Here is a 19917-nt window from a genome sequence, read left to right as displayed (position 1 = left end):
AGAACAACATGTTGGGAATAAAAGACGCTCCTCATACTTGCCACACAAGGCATTTAAATTAATGTAAGAGAGTCCAATCAGTATTGGAGGAATCAGAACTCAGTTCTTATCCATGCATAGACAAGTCCTAATTTTCCTTCATGGATATTCAAAATATAATTCTACCAAAAACTGTGCCTTTAGGTATTGACAAAGAGATAACACTATTTTCATCCTCACCACAAAAGATACTATCAACTTTGGCTTCAGTTTTAGAAAGTACACACTCATCCAAGGAAACCTCCCTGGAGTTAATAGAGTATGCAAACATAACCCACCTGCTCATCTAGCAGAGAGCAGTCAGCTAAACTTTTATTGGCAATCAATAAAAAGTACATTTCCACAGAGGCACTTTCAAATGCATCTTTCAAAGGCATGTCTCATAATGCTACTCTGTTAGAAGTAAGCACTTGGGAAGAAGACATTGTTTTACTCTGGGACTGGGGTGCTTTTGTCATTTACTTAGCTAGTGATTTTTTGTTTGTGCATACTTGCATTTGTCTTGTTCAAAACTCTGTGTTAAGAAAAAGTATACTGAAACTACAAATAAAAATGGCAAAGAACATAAAGGACTCTTACTTGTAATAACTTGTCAGGAAATGCCAAGACCTAAGCTAAATGCATTGTTTTTGTTGCAGTTGTTTTGTTTTTTAATTTGTTTTCATTGTATATATTTAAGGTGTACAGCATGATTATTAATATACATATAAAATGTGAAATTTCAAACAGATTTACATGTTTATCACTTTCCATAATTTCTTTTTCTGAGGCGGGAGGCGCTAAGAGCTTCTAAAATCTACTCCTAGCAAATATTCAGTATACAATACAATATTGTTGACTGTAGTCTTCATGTTGTACATTAGATCTCTACACTTATTTATCCTACATAACTGTAGGTTTTTACCCTTTGACATACTTCTCCCCATTTTCTTCCCCTCCTTGCCCCCTAAATTTAAGCACCATTACACTCTGTTTTTATTTACTCAACTTTTTGGGTTCTTACATTCTGCAAAAGTGAGATTATACAGTTTTTTTTTTTCTGTGCCTTCTTTATTTTACTTAGCATGATGTCCTTCAGGTTCATCCATGTTGTTGTAAATTATAGGATCTCCTTCTTTATTGAGGCTGAATAATATAATAATGTATATATGCCACATTTTTTAATTGATTCATCTGTAGATGAACACTTTGTTTTCATATCTTTGCTATTGTGAATAATGCTGCAATAAACATAGCTGTAAAGATATGTCTGCGATATGATTTCATTTCTTTTGTGTATGTACTTAGAGGTGGAATTGCTGGATCACATCGTAGTTCTATTTTTAATTTCTTGAGGAACTACTATACTGTTTTCCCTGATGCTACACTAATATATATTCCAACTAACAGTATATAAGGGTTCCTTTTACTCCACATATTCCCCAAGATTTGTTATCTCTTACATTTTGATAATAGCCATCCTAACAGGTGTGAGGTGATATATCACTGTGGTTTTGATTTCTGTTTCTCTGATAATTAGTGATGTTGAGCCTACTTTATATACCTGCTGGCTCTTTCTATGTCTTTTTTGAAAAAATGTCTATTAAGGTGCTTGACCTGTTTTTAATCAGACTATTTGTTTTCTTACCATTGAATTGTTTAAGATCTTTACATATTTTGAATATTAACCCTTTTCAGGTGTATGGTTCGAAAACATTTTCTCCCATTCCATAGGCTGTCTCTTTATTCCGTTTCCTTTGCTGTGCAAAAGCCTTTTAGTTTGATATAGTCACACTTGTTTATTTTTGCTTTTGTATCTTGTTTTTTGTGTAATATCCAAAAAATCTTTGCCAAGGTCAATATCAAGGAAGTTGTCTCCTGTATTTTCCTCTAAAATTTTAATATTTCAGGTCTTAGGCTTAAATCTTTAATCTATTTAAGTTTTTTTTTTTTAATTTTATTTTGTCGATATACATTGTGGCTGATTATTGCTCCCCATCACCAAAACCTCCCTCCCTTCTCCCTCCCCCCCCCACCAACAATGTCCTTTCTGTTTGCTTGTTGTATCAACTTCAAATAATTGTGGTTGTTATATCTTCTTCCCCCCCCCCGGTTTTTGTGTGTGTGTGTGTGTGTGTGTGTGTGAATTTATATATTAATTTTTAGCTCCCACCAATAAGTGAGAACATGTGGTATTTCTCTTTCTGTGCCTGACTTGTTTCACTTAATATAATTCTCTCAAGGTCCATCCATGTTGTTGCAAATGGCAGTATTTCATTCGTTTTTATAGCTGAGTAGTATTCCATTGTGTAGATGTACCACATTTTCCGTATCCACTCATCTGATGATGGGCATTTGGGCTGGTTCCAACTCTTGGCTATTGTAAAGAGTGCTGCGATAAACATTGCAAAACAGGTATACCTTCGACTTGATGATTTCCATTCCTCTGGGTATATTCCCAACAGTGGGATAGCTGGGTCGTATGGTAGATCTGGAGGTTCCTCAATCTATTTAAGTTTTTAAGTTGGTTTTTGCATGTGCTGTAAGAAAAGGGCCCAGTTTTATTCTTTTGTGTGTAGATATCTAGTTTTCCCAATATCATTTATTGAAGAGATTATTCTTTCCCCATTGTGTCTTCTTTGTGGGCTTGCCAAAACTAGTTAATCATATGTGCTCTACTTTATTTCTGGACTCTATATCCTGTTACAGTGATCCATACGTCTATTTTTATGCCAGTACTATACTGTTTTGATTACTATAGCTTTGTAATATGATTTGAAATTAGGAAGTGTGATGTCTCCAACTTTGTTTTTCTTTCTCAAGAGTGTTTTTGCTGTACAAGGTTTCTGGTGGTTCCATAAGAATTTTATAATTTTTTTTTTCTATTTTCACAAAAAAATGCCATTGGAAAGAAGTAATAAAAAGGGAGTTTATAGTGATAAATATCTACATTAAAAAAGAAGAAAGATCTCAAATTTACATCTCAAGGAAAAAACTAAGCCAAAAGTTAGAAGAAAAATGGAAATAACAAGGATCAGAGCAAAAATAAATCATATAGAGACTAGAAAAACAATATTAAAAATATTTTTTGAACAAGTAAACTAAATCAGCAACTCCTTAGCTAAACTAAGAAAAAAGAGAAGACTGAAATAAAGTCAAAAATAAAACATGAGACATTACAACCAATGTCTCAGAAATAAAGGAGCTCATTTAGGACTATCATGAACAATTATATCACAAGAAATTCAATAACCCAGAAGAAATAGATAAATTTCTAGGAACATACAACCTTCCAAGACTGAATCAAGAAGAAATAGAAAGTCTGAATAACAAATAAAAAAATTGAAGTAGTAATCAAAAACCTCCCAACAAAGAAAAGACCAGGACCAGATGGCTTTATGACTGAATTCTACCAATCATTAAAAGAAAAATTAATGCTAATTTTTCTTAAAATGTTTTTTTAAAAAAGAACTAGAGGTAATACTTCCAAACACATCTTATAAGGCAAGCATTATCCTGATACCAAAATCAGACAAAGACACCACAAGATAACTATGGGCCAATATATGTACATAGATGCAAAAGCACTTAATCAAATACTGGCAAGCCAAATTCAACAACACATCACCAAACATCACATGAACAAATGGGATTTATCCCTGGGATTCAAGAATGGTCTAACATATGCAAACCAATCAATGTGATACACCATATTAATAGAAGAATAATAAAATCACATTATCTTAATATATGCACAAAAAACATTTGATAATGTTCAATATACTTTCATAATGAAAAACTCTCAACAAAATAGGAAAGAAGGAAATTTTCTCAAAATAATAAAGACCACTTATGAAAAGCTTATAACTATCATCATAATCAATGAGAAAAAACCTGAAAGCTTTTCCTCTGAGATCTAGTACAAGACAAGAATTCCCCCTCTCACCACTTCTGTTCAATATAGTAGTGGAATTACTAGCAACAGCAAATATAAAAGAAAAAGAAATAAAAAGCATCCAAATTGGAAAACAGTAAATAAATTATCCCTGTTTACAGGTGACATGATAAGATACGTAGAAAACCCTAAAGACTCCACAAAAAAACTGTTAGAACTAATAAATTCATTCAGTGATGTAGTAGGATACAAAATCAACATACAAAAACCAGCTGCATTTCTTTACACCAATAACACTCTACCTGAAAAAAGTATCATGGAAACGATCCTATTTACAATAACATCAAAAAATAACATACAAAGGAGTAAATTAACCAAAAAAGAGAATGAACTCCATTACAATCTAAGGAAAGTATCTTTTCCTGATTATGATATATCAACCTATATAAGAAATTCACCATTTTTTCCAAATGAAACTTTTTTTTTCAAAATCCCTGTCAGAATTTGTACTCACCACAGGCATACATATCTACTACCCATTAATAAAATGATCATTGGTTCTTGAAGCAACCAGAATATATAACTGTCATGTGTTTCACAAAAAAAAAAAAAAAAAAATCCTTCCTTTTGAAGAAATATGTACAATTCTCTCCATTCCAGAAAGCTATGTACAACCAATGATAAGAAAATTAAGATCTAATAAAAATTACTATTCTTCTTTTAATATAGAAATATCAAACAAATCTTACCAAATCCTTCAATTTATAGTCAGAGATTTTCTATGCTGATTCTGAGTCAAAAGAAGACAAATCTCCTTCTCTGTCATTTTCTTCCTCATTCCAAATGAATTTCTGTTTTCTTCAGAAGTTCTGTTTTTTCCTCACTCTGCTAAGTAATTTCCTCATATCTACTTGGGAAGAGGTAGGAGAGGCTGAATCTGCAAATATTCTGCCGTCGTTCAAAATCCTCTTTGTGACAAAAGGAGTCCATCCCATTTAAAATAATACACCAGTGTCCCATCAGCAGGTAATTCAGAGGCCAAAATTCACATGTCCTTTAATGGAAGATAACTAACAGTTTCATTCAGTCATAGAGTAAAACTACAGGAATAGAATCTTTAAGTGGTTGTTTGAAAACTGCTGAGAATAGAGTGTTGAAATTAAAACTTCCCTCTAGAATTTTTCTCCAAATCATATAAATTCTGAATTTTCACTTTCTATCCTGGAATCACAGCTTCTACTTACCTCTTGGGGTATTCTTGCACAAGAGAGTTGAGGGGATAATTTCTTCTATTCTCTAACCCAACAATTTATGAATATTCCCTTTAAGAGCACTATTTTAGGTTACAAGATGACTAGTGGAATTTTCAAAAAACAATTTATTTTCAGGTACTTTTGCATTTATTTATTTATTTATTTTTCTCTTCAGTACCATGCTGGGAATGGAAGACACAGGGGCACTTATTAACAGTCACACACTGAGGAATGAATCAACAGACCATGTCCTAAAAGAGTTCAGAATCTACCAAAGCCAAGAAATCATATAAGCAAGAATTTTCCAAGGAATAGGAGTTTTCTTTGACAGCCTTTCTCCCCATTCCAACCATAATCAATACTGCTGGTGACCCTCTACGGGCCATTTTACTGGGCCAATGTACCCATCCGTAAGAAGGAGCTAAGGGCTCAGAGCTTCCCCTTTCTCTGAAGAATTGGTCCCAGTGGGATTTTCCTTATCGAGAGATGTCCAAAAGTTCATGTTCGTTCTGTCAGGTGAGGCAACTTAATGATGCCTTTCAGGCTTCAGAGCTGTCTGTGGAATCAGACTCCAGCTGCACCCAAATCCTTGCATAGCTTCTTTCCCTCTACAAGCTGCTTCCCTCACTCCTTAATAAGTTTTACTTGAAAAAAAACTGTTTCCATAAACTATTTGCACCATAGTCTCTATCTTAGCCTCTACTGCTGGGGGCAACCCTAAAATACCTGATATAATGATAGACCTCTCAAGTTCACATTATTTTACTGGTCATATAAATCTAATTGTGATTTATTTTAAAACATAGGCCTATCTGATCTTACCGAGTTGATATTAATTTAAGTAGTTTCATGAAATAAGCAATTGGCTAGATGCAAATGGTGCATGAACAAGGTATGTTTGTGGCTGCTCTGATTTCCACTTCAGGGATCAGGGCCCTCTGCCTTCTGCATTTTCATTTCCATCTGCTTAATGCAAAGGCCTAAGACTCTTTTTTACACAGAAATTTCCTTAGGTATTTTGTGAATTTCTTGTGACTATCCTGCACTATTACCCTTCCCTGGCCCTCATATCACAAGAAATCATAAATATACTGTGTTTTCGTTCTTATTTCCTCATATCCTTGCAAATTAAATCCTTTCAAAATAAGCTTCCATACTATCCTGCACTTCTCTTTTTGTGACTGTCATGATATTTGTAATTATATGTTTACTGAAAGCCTTTTCTTCTTAAGCCAGAGGTTGGCAAACTCTTTCTGTGAAAACCCAGATAGTAATCATTTTAGACTTTGCAGTCTATATGATCTCTGCTACAACTATTCAATTCTATCATTACATCCGGAAAACAGCCAGGTAGTAAACAAATGAGTGAGCATGACTGCAATCCACCAAACCCTTAAAACAAAAAGCAGGCTTGTTTGATGCTGATCTCAAGTGAGCAGGGATCTCAAAGTCTTTGCTGCTGTTTCTTCAGCAGCCTAATATAGAGCTGGCACTAAGTTAATATCATTTCCATTAAATTAAATATAATAAACTGATTGTTTTGAAGTACTAAAGTGTTTTTTGGTTTTTTAACAATTTATTATTATTATTATTATTTTAATTTCTTTTTTTTTTCCTTTTTATTTTTAAATTTTATTTTGTCGATATACATTGTGGCTGATTATTGCTCCCCATCACCAAAACCTCCCTCCCTTCTCCCTCCTCCCCTCCCCCCCAACAATGTCCTTTCTGTTTGCTTGTCGTATCAACTTCAAGTAATTGTGGTTGTTATATCTTCTTCCCCCCCCCCCCGGTTTTGTGTGTGTGTGTGTGTGTGTGTGTGTGTGTATGTGTGTGTGTGTGTGTGTGTGTGTGTGTGTGTGAATTTATATATTAATTTTTAGCTCCCACCAATAAGTGAGAACATGTGGTATTTCTTTTTCTGTGCCTGACTTGTTTCACTTAATATAATTCTCTCAAGGTCCATCCATGTTGTTGCAAATGGCAGTATTTCATTCGTTTTTATAGCTGAGTAGTATTCCATTGTGTAGATGTACCACATTTTCCGTATCCACTCATCTGATGATGGACATTTGGGCTGGTTCCAACTCTTGGCTATTGTAAAGAGTGCTGCGATGAACATTGAGGAACAGGTATACCTTCGACTTCATGATTTCCATTCCTCTGGGTATATTCCCAACAGTGGGATAGCTGGGTCGTATGGTAGATCTATCTGCAGTTGTTTGAGGAAACTCCATACCATTTTCCATAGAGGCTGCACCATTTTGCAGTCCTACCAACAATGTATGAGAGTTCCTTTTTCTCCGCAACCTCGCCAGCATTTATCGTTCAGAGTCTTTTGGATTTTAGCCATCCTAACTGGGGTTAGGTGGTATCTCAGTGTGGTTTGCTGGAATTGATAAATGATTTCAGCACAGTAGCAGGATACAAAATCAACACACAAAAATCAGTAGCATTTCTTTTCTCCAATAGTGAACATGCAGAACGAGAAATCAAGAAAGCCTGCCCATTTACAATAGCCACCAAATAAAATACTTAGGAATTGAGTTATTTTAATTTCAATTAGCTCCTTTGTGCCCATCAGACATAAACAGCTACTCTAGGCTAAAACAGCTACTCCAGGCTACAAAAAACAGAGAGATTAGGGTCATATAGTGGGCCAGAAGCATATCTTGTTACTTAAGACACAGCATCTAACATTTTTCTTCTATATAACAAAATTGTTTTCAGAAATACTTGTGTAGTAACCAGTAAGGATAATGTTTTTGATACGTCCTTCACTTTTTCAAGAAAAATTAACAGTTAAAGAAGATATTTTAATTTTAAAGACATTATTCAAATATTTTATATGTGAACTAAAATGTTTGAGTAACAAAATATGAGGGTAGTTCTAAAAGTTGATGAAAAGATTCATATTTTTGCACAAAGTTTTCAAAGTACTCTTGTATATTTTGTGGTTCTCTTTTTTTTTTCAATCTCTTACATTTTAAACAAAAATAAAAATTGTATGTGCTCACATAAAATGACAATTGCAGTAGCTTATCTTCTTTTTCTTAATCTTTGTAATCACTGTTCTGTCATTATTTCAAATTGGCTGTTTAAACAGAGAAATGTCCAGGATTGCTTTGGATATTTGGGGTCTTATTTTGTTCCATGTGAAGGATAAGATTGTTTTTTCCATTTCTGTGAAGAATGTCATTGGTATTTTGATGGGGATTGTATTGAATCTGTAGATTGCTTTGTGGAGTATAGACATTTTCACAATGTTAATTCTTCCACTCCAACAGCATGGGATATCTTTCCATCTTTTTGTGTCTTTGTTAATTTCTTTCAGAAGCGGCTTGGAGTTCTCATTGTAAAGGTCTTTCACCTTCTTGGTTAAACGCTACCTGACTTCAAATTATACTACAAAACCATTGTAACCAAAATAGTATGGTACTGGTATAAAAATAGACATTCAGACCAGTGGAGTAGAATCGAGAACCCAGAAATCACCCCTCTGGCTTACAGCTATCTGATCTTGGACAAGGGCAACAAAAATCTACATTGGGGAAAAGACTGCCTCTTCAACAAGTGGTGCTGGGAAAACTGGATATCCATATGCAGAAGAATGAAGCTAGATATGCACCTCTCACCATACACTAAAATCAACTCAAAACGGATTGAAGACTTAAGTATAAGACCTAAAACTGTAAAATTACTAAGGGAAAATATAGGTGAAACACTTCAGCAACTAGGTTTGGGCACAGACTTTATGAACATGAGCCCAAAAGCACAAGCAGTAAAAGAAAAAAATAAACAAATGGAATTATATCAAACTAAAAAGCTTCTGCACAGCAAAGGAAACAATCAACAGAGTAAAATGAAAACCTACCAAGTAGGAGAATATTTTTGCTAACTATACATCGAACAAGGGATTAATATCCATAATATACAAGGAGCTCAACTCAAGCAATTAGACAGTAAAAAAACAAATACCCAGTTAAAAAATGAGCAAAGGAACTGAATAGACCTTTTTCAAAGGAACACATACAAATGGCCAACAGATACATGAAAAAATGCTCACCATCACTAGTTGTCGGGGAAATGCAAATTAAATTACATTCAGATGCCACCTCACCCCAGTTAGACTGGCTATAATCAAAAAGATGGTGAATAACAAATGCTGGCGAGGGTATGGAGAGAAGGGAACACACCTACACTCTTGGTGGTACTGTAAATTAGTACAACTGCTATGGAAAACAGTATGGAGGTTTCTCAACAACTACATATAGATCTTCCACATGATCCAGCAATCCCACTTCTGGGTACATACCCAGAGGAATGGAAATCATCATGTCAAAGGGATGCCTGCATTCCCATGTTCATTGCAGCTCTGTTTACAATAGGCAAGACACGGAACCAACCTCAATGTCAATCGATGGATGATTGGATAAGGAAACTGTGTTATATATACACCATGGAATACTACTCTGCCATAAAAAAGAATGAAATACTCCCATTTGAAACAACATCAATAAGCCGGGAGAAACTTATGTTGAGTGAAATAAGCAAAGCACAGAGGGATAAACACTGCATGTAATCACTCATAAGTGAGAGCTAAGAGAGAAAGAAGGAAGGAAAGAAAGATCACAGTAGTGCATGGGACTTGCAGAAGGAGAGAACATACTTTGGTCTACAAAGTGGAGTGGGGAGGGATGGTGGAGGGAGAGGGAGGTTGGTGATAATTGAGTGGGGGACATGGGGTACAGATGCAATTTGTGGCACTGGGTATGCTGCCAGTATGAATCTGGCCTTCTTCACATCATGGGCACAAGGGGTGACAATCTGCTTTGTATCTCATGAATATTCATAACCAATAAAAAATAAATAAAATAAATAAACAGAGAAATGTGTAGCTCCACAGGAGTAGAGAAAACAACTTTGCCCAAAGCCTGATCATAATTTCCAAAGGAGTCTACACAGCAAAGTCTGCATGTGGCATGGGCCAGATGTATAACTGGAAACTCTTCCAGTGACTTGCCCTGTAGAAAAAAATAATGTTTATTGAAGAATACCTAAAAATGTGCAAATTTGAGGAGAAATAAAAGTGTGCGTAGGTGTTCATCCACAGTAATCACACTGTTTAAAATTTAGGCCCAAAATATTTTTGCAGGATGTAATATATATCCTTAACATAGTTTAAAATTGCAGGCTCACAGTGATAAAAATCTGACCGACCTTAATCAGTTTCATTGTTATTCTCTTCAGATTTGAATTATTGCCTGCAACCAGGAAGGACCACTGCCAACGCCGTGCCCTTGGGTCTCTGCAAGTCTAGACCTTTCTGTACATACAGTCTTCATTGTCCAGGGAAATACTGGTAGTTCTTGAGACTCTGAATACAACACTTTAAAGGACATTTGAAAAATAATTATACTCTTTTCTTTCTCTCTCTCTCTGTTTTTTTGTTTGTTTGTTTGTTTTTGTTGGTTTTTTTTTATGTTTGCAAATCATTTGTATCCCACAGTTGTCTGTGGAATCATTTCAGAGATGAGGGAGGGTAGGCCAAGCTGTGACTTAAGAGTGAATTCTACATAGCTGTCTGCAGCAATAAGAAACTATATGAGTAAATATAAAAATACCTACCTAAATAGAAAGTGATGTGAAAAATAGAAATTTCTTCACAAGCTATCAGAATGAGGAAGCAGACATTTAGGAAGAAGGAAGATGTTTCTTTATCAACTAAACAAATCACCAGTATCATAGAACTCTAAGTAAAATGAAGAATAATAATTAAATGGTTAAATCACGGGCAAAGGTATAATTCTTCATTTTATCTGTTAGTGAATAACCATGTAGTAGTACTAAATTTTAAAAAAATCATTTCTAAGAATAGGACATTTCTTTGAAAAATTCCTTTGTAGTGTTTAGAATATTGATTGGGATGTTCTTCGTGTTTAATAATTCATTGATAAAAAATAACTTTGCAAATATCTTTACTGGGCTGGAGAGTGATTTCTCATAGAGAAATAAAGCTAGCTACAAGAGTATAAGTGTCATTAGCAGAAAATAGATAAGTGTAATTTATTTAATGAAACAGAGTGCTTTCTGAAATTATCTGTGTAAAAACAAATACAGAAGCCAATGTATTAGCTTCTCGGTTTACCTCTGACATCCACTTTCACTGTAGAGATGCTTTATCTTAATCTCTTGCTACTTTTGATTGGCAGACACTCTTCTGTCTGTAATGAAAAGTTCCTTCACTGCCCTCTCCTCAACTTTTGCTTCCAAAAAATTAAAGAACTGTAAGCATTACAGTAAATTGTTTTTCAAAGAAAGCCCCTAAAAGGTTTGGAAAGTAAAAATTTTTAATAAAGAAATAATCAATAAAAGCTATTTTGTAAACGTGATTCTTCAAAGAATGATGTGGCTTACTTCTTAAATTGAAATATGTAATTTAATTTTACTATTTCTTCTCAGTAACCAAGATTGAGTAAGACAGGTGATAACAGTTATCTGTAAGGTCGTGTTTCATGAAAAACAATTTTATTGAGATACAACATTATTCTACTCTCCTAGAGCTGCCATGACAAAATACCACAAATTGGGCGACTTAAACAATATAAATTTATTGTCTGGTAGTTCTGGAGGCCAACAGTCTGAAATAGAGCTGGTCAGCAGGGCCATGCTCCGTCTGAAACCTTTAAGGTATCCGTCCTTGCTTCTTCGCAGCTTTTGGTGGTTTGCAGGCAATCTTTGGCATTCTTTGGCTTGTAAATGCATCATTCTAATCTTCCATCTTCACATGACATTCTCCCTGTGTCTTTTTTCTATGCGTGTCGATGTCTGTGTCAAATTTCCCTTTTTCCTAAGGCCACCAGTCATATTGGATTAAGACCCACTCTAATGACCTAATTTTAACTCAATTACCTCTGTAACGATCTTATTTCCAAATAAGGCCACATTCTGAAGTACTGATGGTTAAGACTTGAATTTATCTCTTTGGGGGGACAAAAAATCAACCCATACCAGACGTATATACAGAAAATGCACAAAATATAGCATTACCAGAACCCTAACAAGCTACTTATTTTTATTCTCTCCCCAAATGTAACAGCGATTATACTTTTAGACATATATTCATTTTTCTATTTTCAAACTTTGTATGACAGGAAGCATACAGTATATAATCTGTCATGGCTGGCTTTTAAAATTTATCCTTATGTTTATAAATCCTTTTGAGCTATAGTTCAATTTTTAATATTGCTATATAGCAATGGCTCAAAAATTAAAATTGCCACAGAATCTTCTGGAGGGTTTATGAAAACAGAAATTCCTGAGCTTCTGACCAGAAAGTCTGGAGTAAGGCCTGAGAATTTACAGGCCTGAGAACTTCCCAGGCAATACTGATACGATTGGCTTGGAGTTTTATCAGACTTAATAATAATTTTTAAAAACTACTGTCTCCTACATAACATATATCTTACACATAAACACACACCAAATTTGAAAGCAGACAAGTGCATAAAGATATAATACACAACAGCAACCAAAACTAATGTAGCTATAACAATATTAGAAAAATAGACTTTAGGACAAAATCTATTATTACAGATTGATAGACATTGCATATATAATATTTACATCATTTGGGATACATATTAATGTGTATGTGCTTAACAATAGAGCCTCAAAATGCTCAAAGCAAAAATTGTAGTTGTTAGAGATCTTACATACTTTTATAAACAGAAAACAAGTTGACGAAAATTAGTAAGGAAATAATATATTTAAGAAGAAAAGCAATTAACAATTGGCATAATGTATTTAAAAGATCATACATTGTGATTGCAAAATACATTCTATATTAAAATATACTTAAAATATTTACCAAAATTCACCATAGCTGGCCCATAATATAAGACTCGAGGAATTGCAAAGACTGAAATTATACAGATTATATTTTCTGACTAAACTAGGATTTAGACTCAATTATAGAAGAAAAAAGAAAACAAGGAAAGAGAGAATGAATTCCCATATTTTTGGAAATTAAGAAATTTTCTTTTAAATGGCACATGAGTTCATGAGCCAAAAATGGCATCACACCATTGCTCTTGTCTCCCTCCCCTCCCCATGTTCTGGTAACCATCATTCTACTCTCTACTTGCACGAAAACATATTTTTAGATTCCACATGTGAGAGAGAGCACGCAGTATTTGTCTTTTTTGTGCCTGGCTTATTTCCCATAATAAAATGTCCTCCTGGTTCATCCACATAGCTGCAAATGACAGAATTTCATTCTTTTTTGTGGCTGAATAATATTCTATTGTGTACATATACCACATTTCTTTACCCATTTATTCATTGATGGATAATTAGGTGGATTCTGTGTCTTGGCTATTGTGAATGTGCTGCTATAAACATACACAAAGAAATGATAAATGCTTAGGATGATGGATATACTAACTAACCTGATTTGATCATTTTACAATGCATACGTGCATCAAAATATCGTGTACCCCATAAATATGTCCAATTTAAAAAAGAGATATTTCTAAAAGCTGATAACTCTGGATGATAAATAGCATTTTTCTCATCTACCAAATGAAATATTTTATGATGCTGGGGCGGGGAGGGACTCCACAATGGAGATTAAGAAATATTTTGAACTAAATGAAATGAAAAATACCCTGTATCAAGTCTGTGAGATGCAGGTAAAGTTGTAGTTTTAGATAAGTATAAAGTCTTAAGTAAATTTACTGAGGAAACTTTATTATTCATTTCAAAAATTAAGGGGAAGAACAACAGCAGAATAGAAAAGGCAATCTTGAAAGTTTTAGACTCTGGAGATGTATACTGAATGATATCAAAACTTGGTAAGTAAGACACAGTGGTACTTTGGCAAGAATAAATAAAAATGGATTGATGGAACATAACTTGAGGGTACTTCAAAAGTTCACAGAAAAATAGGATTAAAAAATAATATGATCTTTCCATGAACTTTTTAAAGTATCTTTGTATTATGGAGATCAGGAATAAAGCCATGTATATAGGCAAACCTGAATTACTACAAAAGAAGTACCTCACACAGTGGGGAAGTGTCAGTTTATTTAATAAATGATGCTGAGTCACATAGATACCCATATAATAAACTTGACCCCAACCTCATATTACAGGCAAATTGAAACGTGAAACACACACAATAAACTTTGGAAGATAATAGGTAGTAACAAAATATTGTCAAGAAATTTGAGTAAAATACTTTTATGCAGGCTACAAAAGCACTAACTAAAGAAAATATAATAAAAGAAAAACAAATAGTAAGTGAGAATTAATTAAAATTAAAAACACTTGTTCATTGAAAAATACTATTAAGAGAATAAAAATGCAAGCTATACAGTAGAAGATATTTGGAATACATGTAATCAATAAAAGAGCTCTCATATTTAGGATATACTCATATGGAGAACCCCTACAAATCCATAAGAAATAAAACATGCAATTCAATAGAAAAAGGAGCAAAAGATTTGAACAGACAATTCACAAAACAAGGTTTTCAAATGTCCAATAAACATGAAGAGTTGCTCAATTTCATTAATTATCAGAGAAATGTAAGTCAAAATCACAATGCCCAATTACTACTTCCTGCAAGAATAACTAAAATTAAAAATATTGAGTACTGGGAACCCACTGACAGATAATCTAGGAAACTTAGCAGATGGGGATTGAAATATCAGTAAGACTTTAGATACCAGTAAATTGCCCAGAAACAATGGGATTTCCTATAACTGAACCACAAAAATCACACTTCAATCCCAGTCATAGGCATCTCTGAGCTACCTCAAGTTTTCCTACTGAGGGTATATCTGTAAAAATCTGCTTCGCAGGGAGGCAGACCAGGATACTGTTTTATGTAGGCACGCTGGCTCTCAAGAGAGAGAAGGGAGGCGGCTTAGCTACACACAGTCTTCATTCCACATTCACCATCCCGAGAAGTCATTCCACTTTCCCTGAGTGAGGAGGTTGGTAAGAATCTTGGAATGTTCAAAGAAATTCTTCTTCATGGAAAGCAGAGGAGGAAAGAACAAGTGTTTTGTCTCTAGTCGTAATGTCCAAACTACTCATTGGCTGTAAGACTATGTCTAACTGGTACCAGTTTTCTAAACTGATGGGTGAACTTCATCCAGATGTGATAAAAAGGCACAGAGAACATTATAAGTAGTCAATGAGGTTTTTTTGTTTGTTTTATGTTTGTCACATCAGCCAGAAGCCAAAATCTGTATATATCTTTATATCTCTAATTCCCCACTCCACACCAAAGAATTTCATTTTTTTTTTTTTTTAAGATGAGATAAGGGGATCTTAACCCTTGACTTGGTGTTATCAGCATCACGCTCTCTCAAGTGAGCTAACCGGCCATCCCTACATGGGATCCGAACCCATGGCCTTGGTGTTGTCAGCACCTCACTCTCCCGAGTGAGCCATGGGCCGGCCCCCACACCAAAGAAATTTTAAAATTCTACTCCATGGTCCTGGGGTAGATATGATGACTCATATGTTCCAGGAATCATTACTCTTGACTAGCAAGAGATATAGGCTGGATCTTCCTAAACTTTTGTACATCATGTGGAAAATGATAACATTTGTAGGCATGGTAATCATTCATGCTAGCCAGTATTTCTGATTTTTCCTTCTTCTGGGCACATTTAAGGATTATAGCTCTGTTCTCCTGAAGCTAGGAAACAACATGTCACTTACTTTAGCCATTGAAATATGGAAGTGACACGTCCCTTCCAAGCTGAGGCTTTCAGAGCCAGTGAGTCATTTTCCCAGTTCCCTGATCTGTGCCACAACAATTGTCAATGTTCAAGATGGCTCTCTACATCTGTGTCTTTGAGTGCAGATGATGTAGACCAGAGTGCTTAGCTAATAAATCATGATCAAGAAATGAGCTTTTAGAGTTTTTAATCTACTTTGATACTGGGAAGTGTGAACCAATTTATCCTGACTCATACAGGACACACCCTGGGGTATATAGAGAATCGCTCTTGTCTGACTAGCTGAGAGACTCTGCCTTCTCCAGGATACCAGCCACTCTGGGTATTGATCATTGCATTGATCATTGGTCTTCTCATCTGAATTGCTGTGTCCAAGTCTCTTGTTGTTGCCACATTCAAAATGAAAGTTGAATAGCTGCTATCCACCAAAGGTGTCACCGTTGCTGGTCCCTGGAGAATTCCTCACTGATGCTGCATGCACTCACGGATGTTCATCCCATCTTGTGAATCTTCTCTATTTAGAGAGCTGGTGCTATGTGAGGTGCTCTATCGCATTACTGCTGAACAAACAGCATGCTGTCTCCTTGCAGAAGAAGCTTCTGGGACTAATGCAATTGGTGTCTTTGAGCAATTAAAGCCTTGATTGTTAGTTTTAAAAAGAAAAAGAAATACTGAGTAAAAGTAAGAGACTGGTTAGAATATGGTGCAATAAAAATTTTTATTAACTACATAAATAGGTACAAACACTGGAAAAACTATTTTGCATTACCTATTAAATTTCGACTAAATTTAGCATTATCTTCTAAATCTCAATAGTATGTCATATGATCTCCTTTTCTACTTGTAAGCATATGCCCAAGAGATACGTACACATGAACACGAAATATGTTCCAAGATCGCTCAAGCCATACTGTTTGTAACAGCCAAAAAACTGTAAAAATAAAACAGTAAAATAAAAAATAAATTTGGCATGTTCATATAAATTGGATACTATACAGAAGTAGTTCTCAAAATGTGATCCACCTACCAGCAGCATCAGAATTATGTGGTACCTTTTGAGAAATGTAAATTTCTGGACTTGCTCAGACCTACCAAGTAAGAAACTCTAAAGATGAGGGTCAGCACTCTGTGTTTTAAAACTTCTTCTAGATGATTCCAATCTATATTAAATTAGAAATTCCCCTACTTACTGCAATATTTTTAAAAGAAATATAATTTATTTTGAATATTTGACCTTACCCAATTGTGGAAGCTGTTAACTATTCTATGTAACTTCTGTCCTCACTTCTATGTTGGAGCTTCAAGTCTGCAAGGCAGACAGTCAGGAAGGGAAGGTGAGTCTAAGGTGGGGAAGACTGAGGAACACAAGCTGGAATAAATGAAGACAAACTGGAAGCCATGTCAATCTCTCACTGCCTCCAACTTTGATGATATGAGTGTCCTGCCCAAGAAACTGGTACCCTCCATCTTAGAGCTAAACACACACTAGATCCAGCAATCAGAGAATCTGTTGGAGAATCTAGGCAGAAGGTAGCAAACTATTGCCTGTCATTTTGGAAATGAGGTCTTATTGGAACACAGGAATGCTCAGTTGTTTAGGTACTGTCTATGGCCGCTTTTACACTACAATGTCAAAGCGGTTATGATAAAGACCACATGTATGGCTATAGCTGAAAATGTTTACTATTTGGCCCCTTACAGGAAAAGGTTTATAAGAAGATACTTCAAAAAGTTAGTGGGAAAAATTGAATTAAAAGACAGTATGAATCTTTCCATGAACTTTTTGAAGACACCTCATACATGTATCGAAATATTACTTTGGACTACTCAGCTCCATGAGGACAGTTACTTGAATCTATAGAAATCAGTGTTCACTGTCAAAAACAGAAACCAGTCGGATCAAGATAGTGGAATAGATGGTGCCCAGTGTCACCCTCTCCCACAATCAACCAACCAATTTACAGCTATTAAAAAGTGATGACTGCCAAGCTGGAACCACTAAAGCTCAGGGGAAGAAGAGGAGAGACCCACGGAGTTGATGAAGGCAGAAGAAGCCAAGATGAGAGAAAGAAAGGACCACTCTGACCATTTTGAGCCCCGGTCACTTCAAGTCTGGCCCTAGTGAACACATGGAGCAAGAGCTGGCAAAAGCCGCAGCTGTGCCCTTCGTATGAAATTGCTTGGAAGCTGCAGATTAGAAGAGGGCCTTGGTGGCCTCCAGGCCAGCAAGACCATTAACAGGGTTCCCATGTTGAAGGGTCACAGACAACTGAAAAAAGGAGCCACTCAGAGGCCAGTGAGTCATCACAAGGGACTGGCACATGGCCTGTCCCATGGGAAATGTTGGAGCACAGGCAGTGGAGGAGATGGGTCCACCAGGGGAACACTGGGGCACAGCATGGACAGCTGATCTGCCCTCCAGTCAGCACAGGACCACTCAGTGGAGACTGGTCAAGAATATAGATCTGCAAGGGGTGCAGTTTGCTGAAAGGACTCAGGCCCAGACCAGAGTTTCCGTACAAGCCAGCTGGACTGGACCTCACAAGATCTGGAAATACTTAAAAAATAAAAAATTAAAACCTGAGCTGCACAAAAAACTTTCCCCAGAGAATCAGCAGCAGAGTAGCAATTTAGCTCAACCACAGGGCTCAAGTGCTGATCCCCACAGGAAGTTCCCACATTTTAGAAATAAGCAAAGAACAACAAATTAGTTCCAGTGCAGATTTTAAATGGTAGGAATAGCAAATAATCCAAAACAGAACTGAGGGAAAAAGCAAAAATAACACAGATCAGAGACACAGTTCTGATATTAACCAGTAAAGGTCTTATACCACCAAAGAATACTTATAAAATGTAGAAGGCCCAGAAGTCCCCCAGGCTCCCAAGCTGGAGTGTGGGGACCAAGGGCCTCAGCCTCACCCTCCCCCCACCCCCACCTTGTAGTCCGCATCCAGCCCAGCAATGACAACCAGGTTGCCACACCAGGCTACGAATCCGAATCCAGGTGAGGGGCTGCTGAGGGCCTCAGCCACGCCCCCTGTACATCCACATCCAGCCCAGCAATGTACAAACCAGGTCACCATTGGAAGTGCCGCAAGCTCCCATGCTGGGGCAGTGGGGCCTGAGGGCCTCGGCCACAGCCCCCTGAAGTCTGAATCTAGCCCAGACACAACTGAGCCACCACTGGAAGCCCCCTGGGTTTCCCAGACAGAATAAGGGGGATGCCATTGTCCTCGACCACACCCCTACTCCTTCCTCTTCCTCACCTCCCGCCCCCTTCCCCCTCCTCCTACCCCTCAACTGCTCTGCAACAACATCTTAAAATGTAAAAAAAAAAAATTAATTAATTAATAGTAAATAAATATCACTCTGCAACCCATAAATATGTACAATTATTATATGTCAACTGAAAAATAATAACTTTAAAATAAGATAGAGAAACAATTTTCATGAATAAAAAGGTCCTCTATATTTTTAAATAGTGGGTTTTTGTTTGCTTTTTGTTTTTGTTTTTATTTTTTAGGGCAGTCTGCTGCATGTATTGGTAGGATAATTTGGGGAAAAACTTCTTTATGATAGAGTATACCTATTTTGGGGATAAGTTTTTGGAAAAGTCATCTGTAAATCTCTCAAGCCTGATGGATGATCAATTTTTTTTTATTAAATTAAATTTTATAAAAAATTTAAACAAAGGAATTTACTTTTTTCTTTAAATTGACGGTTCTATGACTTTCAACAAATATATACAGTCAAGTGTCATCACCATAGAGAAGATAGGGAACAGTTTAATCATTCCCCAAAAAACTCCTCCATTCTATCTTTCTACGGTTATACCCTCTCCCATCTCAACCCCTGCCATCACTCCCCTATTATTCATCACTGCAATTTTTTAGTATGTAGAATGTTCAATAAACTGGCTCACATTGTACTTTGATACTGGCTTCTCTCATTCAACGTTGTGTCTCCATGGTATTGCACGGAGACGTTTTTAATT

The sequence above is a fragment of the Cynocephalus volans genome, chromosome 14 (assembly GCF_027409185.1).
Source record: "Cynocephalus volans isolate mCynVol1 chromosome 14, mCynVol1.pri, whole genome shotgun sequence".
In the NCBI taxonomy this organism is placed as follows: domain Eukaryota; kingdom Metazoa; phylum Chordata; class Mammalia; order Dermoptera; family Cynocephalidae; genus Cynocephalus; species Cynocephalus volans.
Note: the sequence above shows the minus strand (reverse complement) of the source record.